Genomic DNA, 15,710 nt, shown 5'->3' on the forward strand with positions numbered 1-15,710 from the left:
CTGAAAGTGTATCTACCTTAGGGTCCCCTGTGTAAAAGATGCGGACCTCACGTGGAAGAGGAATTAGAGGTGTCCTTAAACTTTTGTAAGAGCTCTAACTGCTGAGCTATTAGATGAAGAAAGAGTTCTTCCTACAGCTGTTTATAAAAGACAGATGTACCCTCTGTTTTACGATAGAAGAAGCCTCAGTATTGGAAGTTCAGAGAGTGGGGGCAGCTATCTCCCTGCAGCGAGGATTGCTCACCTGGTGTCTGCAGCCTTAAGATATCTCTGTTACTCTGTGTGAACCTCATCTCTGCCTAACCCTCCCTCTGCATTGTAGAGAAACCCTGGGCACCTAACTGGGCACTGGGGATTGTTTTAAGCCTCATTTGACTGTGAGTTAAACATTGGGAAGCTCAGTGTCGCTGTGGAGAAGCCTTTTTGCGAATTCTGTTCCGAAGTCTCATGACAGCTTCTGAAAATACTTAATTTTTTTCTACACCTGTTTTTCAAAGGTGATAGAGGAGCCTCTACTGAAAAGGGACTTGAACTTCATGATCTACAGACAATCAGAACTGTCCAAAAATTCTTAGGTTTTGCTCCAATGTAACCGTTCTTAGTATTATCATGTGGTATTTTATCTTGATATGACCTCTATGAGCAGTCTTTATTCTCATCTTCCCATTTCATACATTGTACCAATGCCTTTGAGAAAAATCCAGATAAGCCAGTAGAAAAACCTTTATTCTGAATAAATGATACATAATTGAAATTTGTCAGAAAACTAAATGGTCAGAACATTCCCTTAAGAAACATGAGTTTCAGGACATCCATTGTTTTTGCTAGACTTGCATAAACCTGGGTGATATTTATGAAAATGTGTAGCTCTCCTTGATTGAAAACCTGAGAGTATCAAACCTCATTTGTATCTTTATCCAAACTCCATCATACTACTATTAGGGTATGACCTTCTAGATGTGTAATGTAGCCCATATTATGTTGATATAAGTCATTGATAGAGTATATTTTCCTAAGTCATCTTAGTATAGTTGAGATGCATGCAAATGAGACTTTTGCTGCTGCTATTATATATGAAAAGGGATAAAAGTAAAAACTGACAAAATAGCAAAATGAATGGTTTATTATGATTACCGGAATCCAGAGAGTGGCATTTAGTCTTTTATTTGTCTGTTTTTCAGTAAATCCCTTTCTCCCTTTGAGGACTAAACCCCACTGTTTTTCCCCCTAGAGATCTTCAAAGGTTCCGGTGCAGAATGCAGTTCCATCTGCCTCTTCTTGGCTTCTTTAATGGTCCATAGAAACTTTGAATAGGAAATTATTTTTCCTTTCCGGGAATGCTCAACAGATTAATATATGGCTGTTATTCTAGCTTGTATTTATTTGTTTTATGACATCATATAAAAGACCCCCACCAGAGAAGAGGAAAAGTGTCTGAATCCTTTATATGGAGAAATAACTTGAGAAAGCTTCATTTTCAGCTTGTGCAGCATAATTAAACCCACTAATGAGTTAAAGCATAAATATAAAATCAAATAACATAGAAGCTTTATACTCAGTATTGAAGCGTTCATCAATCTATGTGCCTATAGCCCTATACTTTGTTAGGACCTCTTAAAGTCCAAGTGTGATTCAAAACTGCCCTTCAAATTCTGCAGCTGAAGCATTCTTCTAAGTGCATACGAGGTGCTTCTAAAATGTAGGAGGTGGTTGTAGCACACCAGTGGGGTAATATCCTAGCTCAGCAATTTCCCTTTGTCCCTCTGAGCACTTCAGAAGCAGAAAACTTGACAAATGGCAACTCAGACACAACCCAACCTCTTAGTACGGGTCCTCAGTGCAACTTCAGCTGGGCAAGCTGCAATTCACAAGTTCTAACTCCTCAACATCTGCAGCTTCATAAATCTGTATACAGCACAAAAGTAATTCTAGCTGGGCTGTTCTTAAGATCTGAAAGCACCTCCTTAGCTTAACGCGAACCCCACTGGTCTGTGGGCCTGGCAACAACCAGCTTCCGATAAGGTCCTGCTGTTGTTCACAGCTTGTTAGACAGCTTAGACCAGCTTCTTTGACTTGCTCTGTAAGTGCAGGTATCCAGATTGAAACTGTATTTGCACATCTGAAAAGCCTGGTGTTTGAGAGGTCTCTTTAAGATGAACCCAGCTGTGGATTTCCTCCTCCTTTCCTCCATTTTTACATGACCTCAAGTGAACCCAGTTTGGGGAACATTCAGGACATAATGCAAATCTCAATTTTTATTTCTGTGTTTGAAAACAACTGTAAAATTGCAGTGAGTGGAAAAAATGCTGGGGCAACTTCATGTGCTTGCTACTGTGGGTTTGTATTATGTTGCATCTGACTACTGTGTTTTCTGGGCATGAATTTTGCTGTTGGTTAGTGAGTATTAGAATCCTTCCTATTTTGTGGATGCCTCTGAGCATTTTGACTGCCCGGGCAGAACACTGTGAATTGTTCTTCTCAAGAGCAAGTGGCCTGCAACTAATTTTGCCAGATGAATTGCAGTGGCCAAATTAATTTTGGCTGTACCTGATGACCAAAGCTCTAGTGGTTAGAAGCTCTCTCCCTAGAGACTTGTGTGAGGGCCTGTGTTCCAGGGACTGGAGCAGTCAGTTGCCTAGAGCCCGCAGGTTTAAGGCTTGCGTGTTCCTGATTCAGGAAGAATCCCCTCCATCCCACTAATCTGTAAGGCGGGGAGAAGATGGGGAAAACGCTGTTCCAAAGGTATGCTGATGCTGGGAATGCAGTAATGCTTTATTTCTGAGGGGGTAGGGGGGAAAAACCCCACCACTGTCTGACACATGGCTTTGGAGTGGCGTGGCTCCCAGCTTGTTGCTGATTAGGCCTTCTCTGAGTAAAAGGTGGGGGAGTCCTGCTTGCAGCATAAGGCTGTGGAATTGCCTCTCTCATTCATGAGCCTGAGGGTGATAGGGGAGCATAATCCTTTTCTTCCTAATGAAGCTACAGAGGTGTGCACAAGTTAGGCCATGCAAAAATTGCTCTTTCTGGAGTTAAAACAACAAGGGAGATAATGCAGAGTCTGCAGATTTTTCTTTTCATCTTTTTTAGGAGTCTAGAAGCGTGGTGCTTGGTCCATAATTAGAAGAATTGTGAGAAACACTCTGGTAAACAATCAAATGTAAATGCACATCTTTGAATGATGCCAGTAGTATTGTGGACCCGTTTAGTAATCTACAAGGCTTCTTGGGGGAACTGCAGAAATTTACTAATTAGCTTCATCTTTTCAGTGTGTGGAGAACATATTGCTATTAATGGGTTTCATAGCACTTTCCAAACTGCGCTGCAATCTGATCTTTTCTTCTTTTTGGAGAGCCAATTGCTTTAACTATTTTCTCCAGCATTTAGAGATTTTTGTCTTTTAGAATGTTCATCAATAGCTGCTACTCTAGTTAGACACAGGCAGTACAAACACAAAACGCCTAGTCTTGCTCGGCTGAGCTGGCATAGCAGTATATGAACTGCTTGCATTGGCAACCTGCTGGGATAAAGAAAGTAGCAGTGACCAAGCACTGAAATATCACAGATTCTCCAGAGGCAGTGGCAGTAAAATTGAAAGCATTAAGCACAATCTTGCTTAAATATAAAATAGCTGCACGCTAACCCCTTCTACTTCCTGGGAAGAATAACAATGCTGTTCCAATTCAGAATGAAATTAAAATCAAACAAAACAATTTCTCTGTAACCAAAAGTGAGGCTGTGGCAGGGATGAGTCAGGACTGAAGTCTTGAAACGGAGAGGGTTTCATGCAGGAGCCTTTCTCCCTTTCCCTGTTACCAGGGAGGGTTCATAGGCAACAGACTTAATGGGTTAGGCAGACAAGTTGGTGCCGAGTAAGCCATGAACAGCTGACACCTATTCTGCATCTCCGAAGGCTTGCATGCTGTTTGGATGTGTTAGACCAACAGTAGCATGCTTTAAAGTATTCTCTTAACGAGACACTTGTTCCATAGTCTTTACAAATTTGGGGGAAACCACTTGCTTATTGGAGTAACAAACTCATTTTGTTATCTCTGCTTTCTTATAGGTAAAGCACACTATTCTGTCAGCTATAATTTTAGTTTCCTCCAGTGGCAGGGAAGCCTTGGGTCAGATTCATCGAAAAGGATAACAGATAGTTTTCAGGTGTTGCATACTAATGAATAGCTGGCTCTTATTCATTATTTATCTCCCCCAGAAATTTAATGAATAGCTTGAAAGCTAATTATTGAATTTCTGTATTTGTGGAGAACGGTGCTTCAGAAAGTGCAGATTACTGAATACCACAGACAAGTTTCAGTGCGTATTCACTTAAACATAAAAATAAACTTACTTCAGCCATGCATGTCCTCGTTCATTCTTCTATTTGCCTTTCGTGGCTTTCTGCCACCATTTAAGCACTTCAGGAGGTGGGCACAGTGTGAATACAAGACAGTCACAAACCCAGGGGCATCTGGATAAAAGCTTGGAAATATGTAGTATCACGCATCACCTTGACACATCAGGATTCTGAAAAAGCTGACAGGTATCATGGTTAAATGGCTCCTGATATGACTGACTCCTCTTAATACACTGCTACAGCTGCTGGGCTTTGACAGTTCTGAGGTGGTTCTCCAAGTTCTTCCAGCTGTAGGTCAAGTCCTACTTTTTGAAACCCTGAGCATGGGGATTTGAATAGCTGAAGCTATTCCCATCGGGAGTTTGTGGCTCAGGTGAGTAGGCAGTTCTTTTAAACTGGGATGTTGTTTTCTAACAGCAGAAATGAAGCAAAGCCACAGGAAAAGAGGAGATGGAGAAAAGATTGTTAGTGTGATGGAAGGGCTGTGATGAACAGGTCTGTCATCCCTGAGGCTTGCCATTTCCCTGGTCTAACTTCCTCAGAAGCTCAAGCAGGTTGCTGCATCTGTGTCAGTCTGCCTGACAAGAACAGAGGGATATTATTTAACTAGTTGTGGTCCTTTTGATCTCTTGCTTCCCTGTACTGGCAAAACAAGTACTGTAACTTGGGTTAAGCTTCTTCACAGCTAATACTGAAAGCATTAAATGATTCCCCATACATTTCCAGCAAGGGGCTTGTTTTCAACCTCTGAGCTGTTCCTTCTCTGTTCCTGATGGTCCAGAAACTAAACCACCAAATACATACAGTGTACAGTCTGATTACAGAGTGTATATATACATATGTATACGGATATATATTCCAGGAGGAACACAACAATCATATAGAGGATTGGTTTTTTGTCATGGCTACTTCTAACGCTCCTCTTGGTAATTCCATAGATGCTGTCAGGGGAACAGAAGTAGTATTGTGTGACCAATCAAAAAAGGCAGTTCAGTTTTCCAACAGTGAAATACTTCTATTGCAAAATAATATTTTTGGGGGGGAAAAGAGCAAGGTGAAATAAAATGCAACTTTCTGACTGTCTTGGTACCTCTGACTTTGTTGAGTTGAATCAAGACTTTAAAAATAGGGAGTATTTAAAAAGAAAAAAGTTTCAGACCTTATATTTTAATTTAAGTTTTTGTACTTCTCAGAAAGGAAGCTTCAATAATTCAAAAATACTATGTTTTAATAGTCCATTTTCAAATCCAGAATATTAAAGACCATATTCCTGGCATTTATGAGGTTATAGTTCAGCAAAGCATTTAAGCATGTGTGTAAAACATGTGATTAGTTTCACTCTTTGTTAGCTGTATGCTTTCCCAAGCCTTTACTTCTCCAAAAACTTAATCTTTTAATAATATAGGTATGTGTAACTTCAGTGACACTGAGATTTTTGCTTTCTGGATGTTTTGCTTGTCTGAGGTTTGCATTCTATTAATTGTGCATCGCCAAAAGGGGCGCACAGGTATACAGAAAATATTGATACAGAAAATATTGAGCAAATGTATGGTTGTCCTATGTCTGTGTATGCAGTCCAGAGGGTACACAATTTTGCTTATAAAAGCCTTGTAGAAGCATATGCAAGCATGGTCATTTAAACAAATATTCCATCTTTGAGTATTAAAAATAATTATGGGTCTTTAAAAAAACATTTCTAGAAACTTTTTATGATCAGTTTCAGAACTATTCCCTCCCATCCCTTTTACTCTTGGGGGAGAGCATTTGGAGACTTGGACTCTTAAAAAAAAAAAAAAAAAACCCACCCAAAAAACCATCTCATCCACAAACCAAAGTTCTGCAGAAAAACCTACTGTGGTAATCAGTACATTCATCTGAGGGGGAGGGGGAAATAGAGAGGAGCTATTTATTTATCTTTAATTATAAGTGGTTAAACAAGGAGAATAGACTTACAGTTCCTACTGAACTTAAAAAGACTGTGATTTATGCTAGCTAAAAATTAATTAGTAAGGAATTTTTAATTCCAGCATCCTAGGCCAAGAATCTATTCCTTGATAAAGATGTCCCCATGGAATAGAGTTATGAGATCAGATTAGAAGGAACGTAAACTTTATATTCCATGAAACTATTACTTTGAGCACCAATGAAAAGAGCATGCCTAAGATATTTTTTTTTTGGTGTCGGAATATGACCTCACAGCTGACCAGGCGGGGGCCCAGTATGCCAAATGGAAGAACACAAGGTCCTTGAATGTAACTGGAAGATTCTGAGGTGAAAAAGTGTTAAGGGCTTTTTAATCTGATGTAAGAAATTGCCCTCCTGGATTTGTTCGTGAACCTGAAATGATGCACTAGCTATTGCAATCCATTTTGGAAGATCATTATTTGCTGCTTCTTCCCTCTTGTCTACTTGAAGCAGAGGGTCATGAAGCCCTTGTGATATAAGCCATATTAATTGTTTCTTAGTCTTTAAACCTCTTTCCCCTAGTTTTGTTAGCTTCTGGCATTTTTTGAGATGTGGATAGAAAGGGGGGAAATCTTGAAATTTCATGGTGAAAAACAATGGTGAACAGTAGATACAAAATATTTCAGCTTTTTTAATGAGAAATAAAAATCTTTTGGCTCTCAAAATCTAAACTCATCCATTTCAAACGTTTTCCCCTCAGTCATATTTTGCAACGCTAGGGAAAAAAGGTAAGAGAATTCAAAGCTAGTATTTGTTATAAGTTCAGTTTTATGTTCAGACAATCAAAAATTCTGAAGTAGAGCTGCTGCATTGTTTTTGCATGTTGTATTGATTTATGAAAAGCCACAAACATTCGGAAGGAAGTTGAAAATGAACCACTTCTTGTTCCTTTGAAAATTACTCACTGATCTTTGCTGTTCTTATGGTAATTGAACATCACCATAAAGGTCTTGCAAAACTGCAAGTCTCAGTGGAGGGGAGGTACAGCAGTAGTTTTCATTGGTATATGTACCAGGAAAATATCAGTGTGCTATAAAGATTGTAGATAATTTGAAGAAGAGTAAAATTGTATTAGTGTAAAGCTAGTGCTGTAAATATCAAATTATTTGCTTAATCTATTTATATTGGAGGCAAATGATTGTCATCATGTTAAGGTGAGAAAAAGCATACAGTTTCCAGTGGAAATATGTGCTGATTACTTTGAGTGACTAATGGCAAGCCTGCAGAGATAAAACACGGTGGAAACCGCAAAAAGAAACTGGGAAAAATCCTGTGGACACTTCATTAATGTGCCCACAGGGTAACATATGAATGAAGGATGTGGAAAAAATGTGTTCTCTTCTGTATAAGTAAGTTGATTTTCATGTTAGTTATTCACCACCTAGGATTTTACCTTTTTTGTTTTTTTAACATTAGTAGTTTTGCTGGAGTTGCTGTTTTATGTTATTTTCAAGTGGTGGCTGAATTTCTACAATAGCAACAAGGATTGCTGAGGTGATTTATGAAAGAATCCCATGCATTATGGAAGATAGAAACAAACTTAAAAATTGCTATAAGTGACAAGCTGAAATAGAGTACTCTAAGAATCTATAGAGTATGGCAGGTTTTATTTTTGCTTTAAACTTTAAAATAACTGTGTGGGTTATCATGAAGGCTCCCAGTCACAAGATTCAAACCTCAACTAAACCAAACTTTGTATAGCAAAGAGCTTCCTAGTTTGACTATGAAACCTGTAAGGCGATATTTTTCTAAATGAGAGAATGTAGTGTGTCTAAATACATTTGTGAGGATATTTTACATAGCTTGTTTTTGCTTTGAAATAATAGCTTTCTTTTAAATAGAAGTAGAGAATAATTCAAGAAGGAAAAGAGGAGAAATACCTTACTGATCTCAGTTGATACTGCATTCATAGGCTTGGAAAGTCCCAGGAACAGAGGGCTAGGCTAGGCATCGCTAGGCTTTCTTAAGCTGAAATTTGCTATTTTTCTGTGTTCTTTGAATGAGAAGGAAAAAAATCTGATGTTCTGATATATAATTTATATAACTCAAGATGTAAACAAAAAACTCTGGCAAAAGAGTTGAAGGTAGCAGCTATTTGGCTAACAACTCTGTCAAATGTATTTAAATTAAAGGTTGCAAATAAAATATCAAAAAAATCACCCTTGAAATAATTTTTGTTTAGACTGGATGCCTATTTTATATGTTCTCCCTCCACTTTACAGAGAGGGGCCGACTGCATCAATATGTGTTTCTTCCCTCCAGTATTATCTTCGACTTTTAATTGATAAAAGTTTTGTAAATCATCCTGTAATAGGCTCTTATTTTGTTGTTTGTAGATTGGTTAGATTGTCTTGGTGGTTTGAGAGATAAAGTTGCCTTTTTTTGGTAATATGGCGGTGGGCATAGCCATAAGCAGCTGTTGAGCGTTGAGGTTCACCCAGTGAGGGGAGGGAATCCGTAGACACAGAACAAAAAGGATGTTCAGCCAAAACGACACATGAAAATAGCTTGCCAATGGTTTGAGTCCTTGTCTTGGGAGAGCTGCTTATGGCCTGACACAGACATAGGCCTCACAACACTTGTGCTGGAGTCACAAACCTGAGTATGAAAGCCATTTTTAATGTTACAGTAAGACCTAATTATTCATGTTGATATGTAAATGGCTTTGAGGGTAGTTGAGTCTCCTAATTTAAGATATACTGAGAGACTCTTCTGATGCCATTGCTGAGTAGCCTAATTTACATTCTATGTGTACTTCTGTAGCTGAAATTGTGTAAGAATCACCACCATGTTGATTGTACAAAGGCTACCAAAGAGCTATCAGTAGCTTTACCGTATGCAAAATGGAGTGGCTTTTTTTGGCTAGAAAAATCCATAGTTGGGTCAATTTAATGAACTCTATTTCGTGATTGATTTATTCAATTGAAGAAGAAATTGGAAAATATGCAAGACTTTGATGTTCCTTTTTAAACATGCTCAAAAGGGTTTTTTTTGTGGTTTGTTAGTTTTGTTTTGTTTTTTTTTTTAAAAGGAAAATATCATTTTACTTTGAAGCATAGCTAAACTTCACTTTTAACAAGTTAAAAAATGAAGGTGCAAAATGCATCTTTTCATTTCAGGTCTAATTAAATATTTTGTTTGATTAAAAGGTACTTTTCCTATCTTATTTTTCATCACAGGAAAAAAAAGCTGAAAAAAGTTGCAGAGCTTATTTTGGATTTTGGTGCTTTATAGCATGCGAATACAGCTCTAACAAACCCCGAAGTTTTGGGGTTTGTTTTCTATTGTGGAATGTTAAGTTCTCAAAGAGTTAAAGCAGACAGGAGAATACATGTTTTCTGTAATGCTGGGCATGCTAGTTGACCTTTGCATGCAGTAGATGGCTTTCCATTTTTCCCTGAAATAAAAATATTTTACTAGATACGGTGTTTAAATAAATCAAATGAGGCTTCAAATTATGTAAAACCTGACTAATTATTTTAAATTAAATTGCAACTTTCACTTCTGCCTTTCTGGCATAATTCATTTTTAATGCTCATCTAAGCTGCAATGTCTCTGGTGTTTATTTGGGCTGCTTGAATAAACTGGTGGTTAGTGTAATTTTTTGGTATATGTTCAATGCAGGCAATTTTTATATTTCTGAGCTAGCTAGAAGATGAAATTCTATGACCTGGAGAAAAAGGAGGCAAATTGGATGGTGTACAGGCATGGGTTCTTACTGTTGCAATGGGATACCTGAGAAAATATTCTGAGCAGATGGTGGGAAGCTTTCTTAGATGGCTGGGTTGTGATGGAGTGTGAGAAAAGGCAGATAGTTTCTATCGTAACTTCCCCACCTTTCTGAAGGTACTATATTGGAAACTGTTGTGAGTTAATGGTGAGGTGAAGTACACTACTATTTAGCATTATGACTGTTAAAAGGAAAGCATGTCAGTGGTTTGTGTGAATATTTCACTGTGGTTACGTGTCAGTGTGGGTATGTTGTTCACAGACCTCAGAGACGCAGGTATTTTTTTTTATCTTTCTTACTGGATACTTAGGAAAAGTTAATTGCGAAGAATATTGCTTGGCCATATTTTAGATTCCTGCAAATATGCAACTTTGTGTTTCTGCTTGACTGCATCCTCCTGTGCATGCGTTAAACAGCTTCTGGAAAGTATCTTATTAACTACATGTTAATGCACCGTAATACAAGGTAAACTGGAGCTTTCCTATTCAGGATGATTTGGAACTACGAACTTCTAGTCTGATACGCTTTTGCTTAGCTAGTGCAAACTTCCTTAATGATTTTGAGTGAAAGTTAGCTTTCCAAAGGCATTTTAACTCTCTAATGTTTGAGGATCTTGCCAGTGAGCCAAATAACTTAGAACGGTTCTTTCAGGTAAGGTATTTTGAAAGGGATTACTGATGGAATCCACAGAGAGAATGAGAGATGTATGATGGCATATGCACAATGATCATCTAGACAATAGTAAAAAATTTTTCTTAAGGAGAAGATATTTTTTCTCCTTGCTTTAACCTGCTTTTAAGCTACTACTGCTTCTAGACAAACATATTTTTTGCACAAAAAGTATGAGATATCAGTCTGATATAAAAGATGAATTATATAATAAATGTGGTATTAGAGGGAACAGCTATTGAGGAAAAACACAGTTAAGAAGGTACTGAAGCAAGAGTTAATTAAAAAACAACCACTCCTGCTTTGGACTGGGAGTGATCCAAGGTTTCAGAAATGATGTCTCTCTAACTGGTCTTCGCTAAAAGAGCTTTCATTTTCTTGAGATGAAAAATGTATCTTTGGATCAGATTTTTCTCTTCCCTGTTTCCCTTTAGCTCTCCAGAGAATATGGGCAGACTGAATTGCTCCTCTAATTCAATTAGCTTACCTTTGTGGGAGGAAGAGGATGTCTGCAAGTGTATGGAATGTGAGAAAGGTGTTCGTCTTGCTAAAGGAAAATATTCAGTATTTTTTTTTTTAACCATCTGCAGGAAAATAGCAGCAAAGACAGCATGCTGAGAAAGACAGTTCCCTCTGGGCCTTTTTGCCTTAATTCATTCACAAAAAGTATTGACTTCTTAAGAACTGGGCTGGGCTATTGCTGCTTACTCTGTGTCGGGGATGCTGATTGTGGACATAGTGCTGTACAGATAAGCACAAAGGATTCATTACTTCATATGTTGTATGCTTCTCCACTTCTTCAGTTTCTTTCAGAAACAGAAAATCCAGTAAGGAATGAATCCAAATGGCAGGAGAGGAAAGTGGAAATAGAGGCTTAACTAACAATGAAAAGCAGCTCATAGTTTACATTGAGTTTGCAGCAGGAAGGAGATGCCACTGAATCTGTGCTGTGCTCGCTAGTTAACAAATGCTCCTCGGTCTTTAAAACAAACAGAATTATATCTGTGAGTGTAAATTCCAGATGAACTGCTTGATGAGCTTTCCACTTTGCTTAGAGATAAAGGCTGTGGGAAAGGGTCCACTGAAACTGCAGCCACTCACAGTGCCTCCAGCACAGTTGTCTTATTTCTCTCCTATCATTTCTTATTTTGTTTTCATCTAGAATAAGACAGAATGCTGTTAAAGTAGTATTTAATTTAATTACTGCCAAATATTCAGCTTCAGTAATTAGTACAGGTTCTGTGCGTGTAGCTTACTAGTCTGCCTGTTTTTGCTGAAGCTTAATGGGGTGCATAACTGAGACAGTTGCTTTCAGGTATTATAGGCTGTACGTGGTTTAAGAGGAAGCAGTTTCTTGTCTTACTGTAAAATTTAATTAACTAAAGTTTTGTAAATTGTTAAAAGATATCCTACAGAATATGGTTACAAAGAATAGATGCATACAATTTAAATTCTTCTTCCAAGGTTGGTCTATAAGCATGAGTACATCAGAAATGTATTAGCTGACTCCACTGAAGACCTAGTGGATGTCCTACTTCTTGCATGACTCTGAAATTTGCTCTTCTGAATGTCTTCAACCTGTGCCCTTTTGTTTTCTCTTTTCCTGCAAAGATATCAAAACCACGGACAGAGGGATGTGTCCAGTGGAAGCAAATACACCTTAGCCCTGACAGCTTGTACAGGAGGAGGAGCTGTAACTGGAAGAATTTGGGGGAATGTCACAAGGGAACACCTAAGGCGGAAAATGCCACCAGCACCAAAATATGTCGCTAGTTCTTTTTGTGAGATATTATCCAAGCTTTGCCCTCATTGCTCTGCAGAAATATGTTCTCAACAACTGCTAGACTGAAGCTAGCAAAGCTTCCTAGGAAGGTTTGACAGTCCCCTTCGACATATGCATGGTGTGGCCAGAGGCCACTGTAGCCCATATCCACAGAAGGTACTGTGGGCTATTACGTACTTCCCGAGTCAGGAGTGTACTTGGGCATTCTTTTTGAAATGGGTATTTTAACAGCTATATTAGTTGTGTATGTAGATGACCATTATTGACTACCTCAAATTCAAAATATGCTTGCATATTAATGTACCATGAACACTACGGCAAAATGGTGTTGTACTAATCTCTTGAGCACTATGATTTTCTTCCCTCTGTGTGTGGTCTCTGTACCTTCTGCCTGTCCTGCGTGAGAGCCTGCTTTCTGCGGTGTTTGATGGTTGTGTGTATTACAGCTTTTCTGTCATGTACTCCATCACCGTGTTGGTGCTCCAAAAAAGCATCAATATGATCTTAATATCTTGTCTACTCTGGAATTACACAAGGTTTGTGTGATTTCCGTTTTTAATTAAAATTTTTAAAATTATTATTATTTCTGTCTACATGGAATCAACAAAATCAACGGGAAATGTTTGGTGATACTTGTCTGATACTTTCACTTTGGTGATACTTTTTTTTCCCCCCCATTACTATTACTTCTGGTAGGACCTGTTGCAGGGTAACATCTGCAGCAACTTCTAAAGCCCTTTTTAATCTAACCAAACATTTCTCCTCAAGTTTCTCAGCATACCTGTCTTTGCTGCTAATGCCATCTCACTTGTTTAAACAAGCTTAGCGATCAAAGTTAATGAACCATTTTGGTATGGGGGAGAAGCTAGAAATAAAAGACAGAGGAAGACCTTTTCTGTGCCCAGGAAATGTCTCGGCAGAGCAGCTTCATAGAGGGGGAGCTTGACAAAAGTCATGATTGTTTTCCTCCGTTATATAAAGCTCAAGTGAACTGTCACCCTATCCTTTTTCTCATGGTGCTCTCAGGGTTTTTGGGCATCATTTCTTTTTGCAAAAGAGCAAAGCTGCTTTGTCTCTGCTTGTGTAGGTGCTAACGAAACCCTTAGACTGGTGCCTCTGCAAACATGCTACAAGTCTGTCCTGCTTTAGCTGGTTCTTCTTGCTAGTGACGTACGAGAGAGATGTTAAACAACATAAAATTATTTTTTCTTTTCTATTGATTCAGGTATTCTAGACACTGGGGGTTTACTCCTCTGTGATTCCCCCACCCCCCCCTCCAATTTCTTTTGAAAAACAAAGCTCTAGTGTATGTTGTCCTATCGTAGCCTTCAGTGTTTCCCTCTCCTTTCTCTTCCAAGAAAGTAAATTGAAAAACTGTTTAGTTTTAGAAAATGGGGGAGAGGATACATTAAATGACAACTGTATAGCAGCTGTAGGTGTACTAAATCTCAGCAGCCTTTGATAGATAAAAGGAGAAGAGAAAAAAATACCCCACAGTCTCTGATAATTTGAAGTATCTGCAATACTAAAAACAGTCCTGCAAAACACTCACGTGAATAATCCTTACTGTGGCAAGTAGTCTGATTGTTCCCAGTGCTGGTGAAAGGCAGTGGTCTGGCAGCTTTGAGGAATGAAGTCCTTTTTTTATTAGCCAGGCAAGTTTCCCAACACACACTGCCTGGTCAGCCTGCTTAAAACCTGATCTGAAGAGGGAGGGATAAGCTTTCTCTCAGGATAACAGGCAGTTCAGTTTCCACAGCTCACATAATTCTTGCTTCTATTTGGAGGCTGCCAATTAGTGAGAAGTAAAGGGGAGAGAGTTTGCAGGAAACTGCAGCTCTAATCCACCAAACTTGCATCAGAGAAGGACCACCTCGCTGCCCTCTGCAGATTCTGGCCAGACCGTGCCAAAAGACTGTGAAACCTGTCTGTGCCGGCGTGTGTTATAGTGTAATGGTGGGACACTGCCACAACCACTGGGAGCAAACCGTACTCCTGCCTCCCTCTTCCATTTTCACTCACTCGCCCTCCACATCTGCTGTCTAGGAACAGCTTCTGTCAGGCTTGAGATGGTTTCACTTGTCACTGGTGAAAAAACATTGTAGCCTTTTGTGTCCACACCCCAGGGTTCCTGGGCCTGCCATACCTGAATACCTAACACTGAACAACCAGCACCGGCTTACGCAATAGGCAACATCTGTAAGCCCAGCTCTGCCCTCCTCAGATTTATTCACGCTCTGAAAATAAGTGCAGAATCACTCTTAATGCTACTCTGTCTTCAGCAATCTCTGTCCATCCCTCTTGGACGTAGGTAGCCAACAGATAATGAGGACTATTATCGTGGGGTTTTTTCAGCCACAGGTGACTGGAACTTCAGGACCTCCAAATCAACTGACCCAAGACTCTGCCTTTCCACTAAAAGACCTATCAGCAGTGCAAGATGTAATCCAATTCACGGACAAGCTACTGGGGCAAATAGGACCCATGGTACCTTTCGCAATTGTTTGTAAACAGTACAATACTGGTGATAAGACTGCAGAATGTGGATTTGTCCAGGGTTTACCTATGAGTTGCATCAGGTACCATCACCAGCAGTGTTGAAAGCTGTAGCAGCAGTCCTGGTCGGCAGAAGGTGGCATGTCAGCTGCTTGCATGTGACCCAGGACCGTTTAGAAAAAGCTTCTACTGCTATCAGTACAAATATTGTAGTCTCTTCAGTCAGGCCATGCTTCCAGTCAGAACAGTCGAAGCAGACAGCTTTAGCACCTTCTGCGCAGGAGGCAGTAGGGCTGCATGTAACATGGCCTCTGTTACACAAGGGGGATGTGTTCTTCAGCACACTGTTCGTGGCAGCTGTTACTTGATTTTAAAATGGGGTAATGGACAAGGAGTTGACCGTTACTGAGACTACGAACTGCACAAGAGTGCTTGCAGAAGTCAGACTAGATCTGGAGGTTTTCACCTTCTGTCCTACGTCAAAGCATACTTCATTGAAAGAGGGGTATTGTCTGAAATGTTGCCTTCTCCGGCTGCACGGCTGCTGAACGCGTGCATCTTGAGACACTTAATACAGCTGGCATCTTCTGATGCGGCTTCAGCTGCAACAGTCATGAGGGAAGAGACAGCCCCGCTTAGAAGCTCTTCCCACCAGTACTGGGACTAGAGATGGGAGCTTCTCCTGGCCCCGGTGGCCTCGTCGGACGGGCCCC

This window comes from Charadrius vociferus, unplaced genomic scaffold (genome assembly GCF_000708025.1).
Source record: "Charadrius vociferus isolate BGI_N301 unplaced genomic scaffold, ASM70802v2 scaffold356, whole genome shotgun sequence".
Lineage (NCBI taxonomy): Eukaryota > Metazoa > Chordata > Aves > Charadriiformes > Charadriidae > Charadrius > Charadrius vociferus.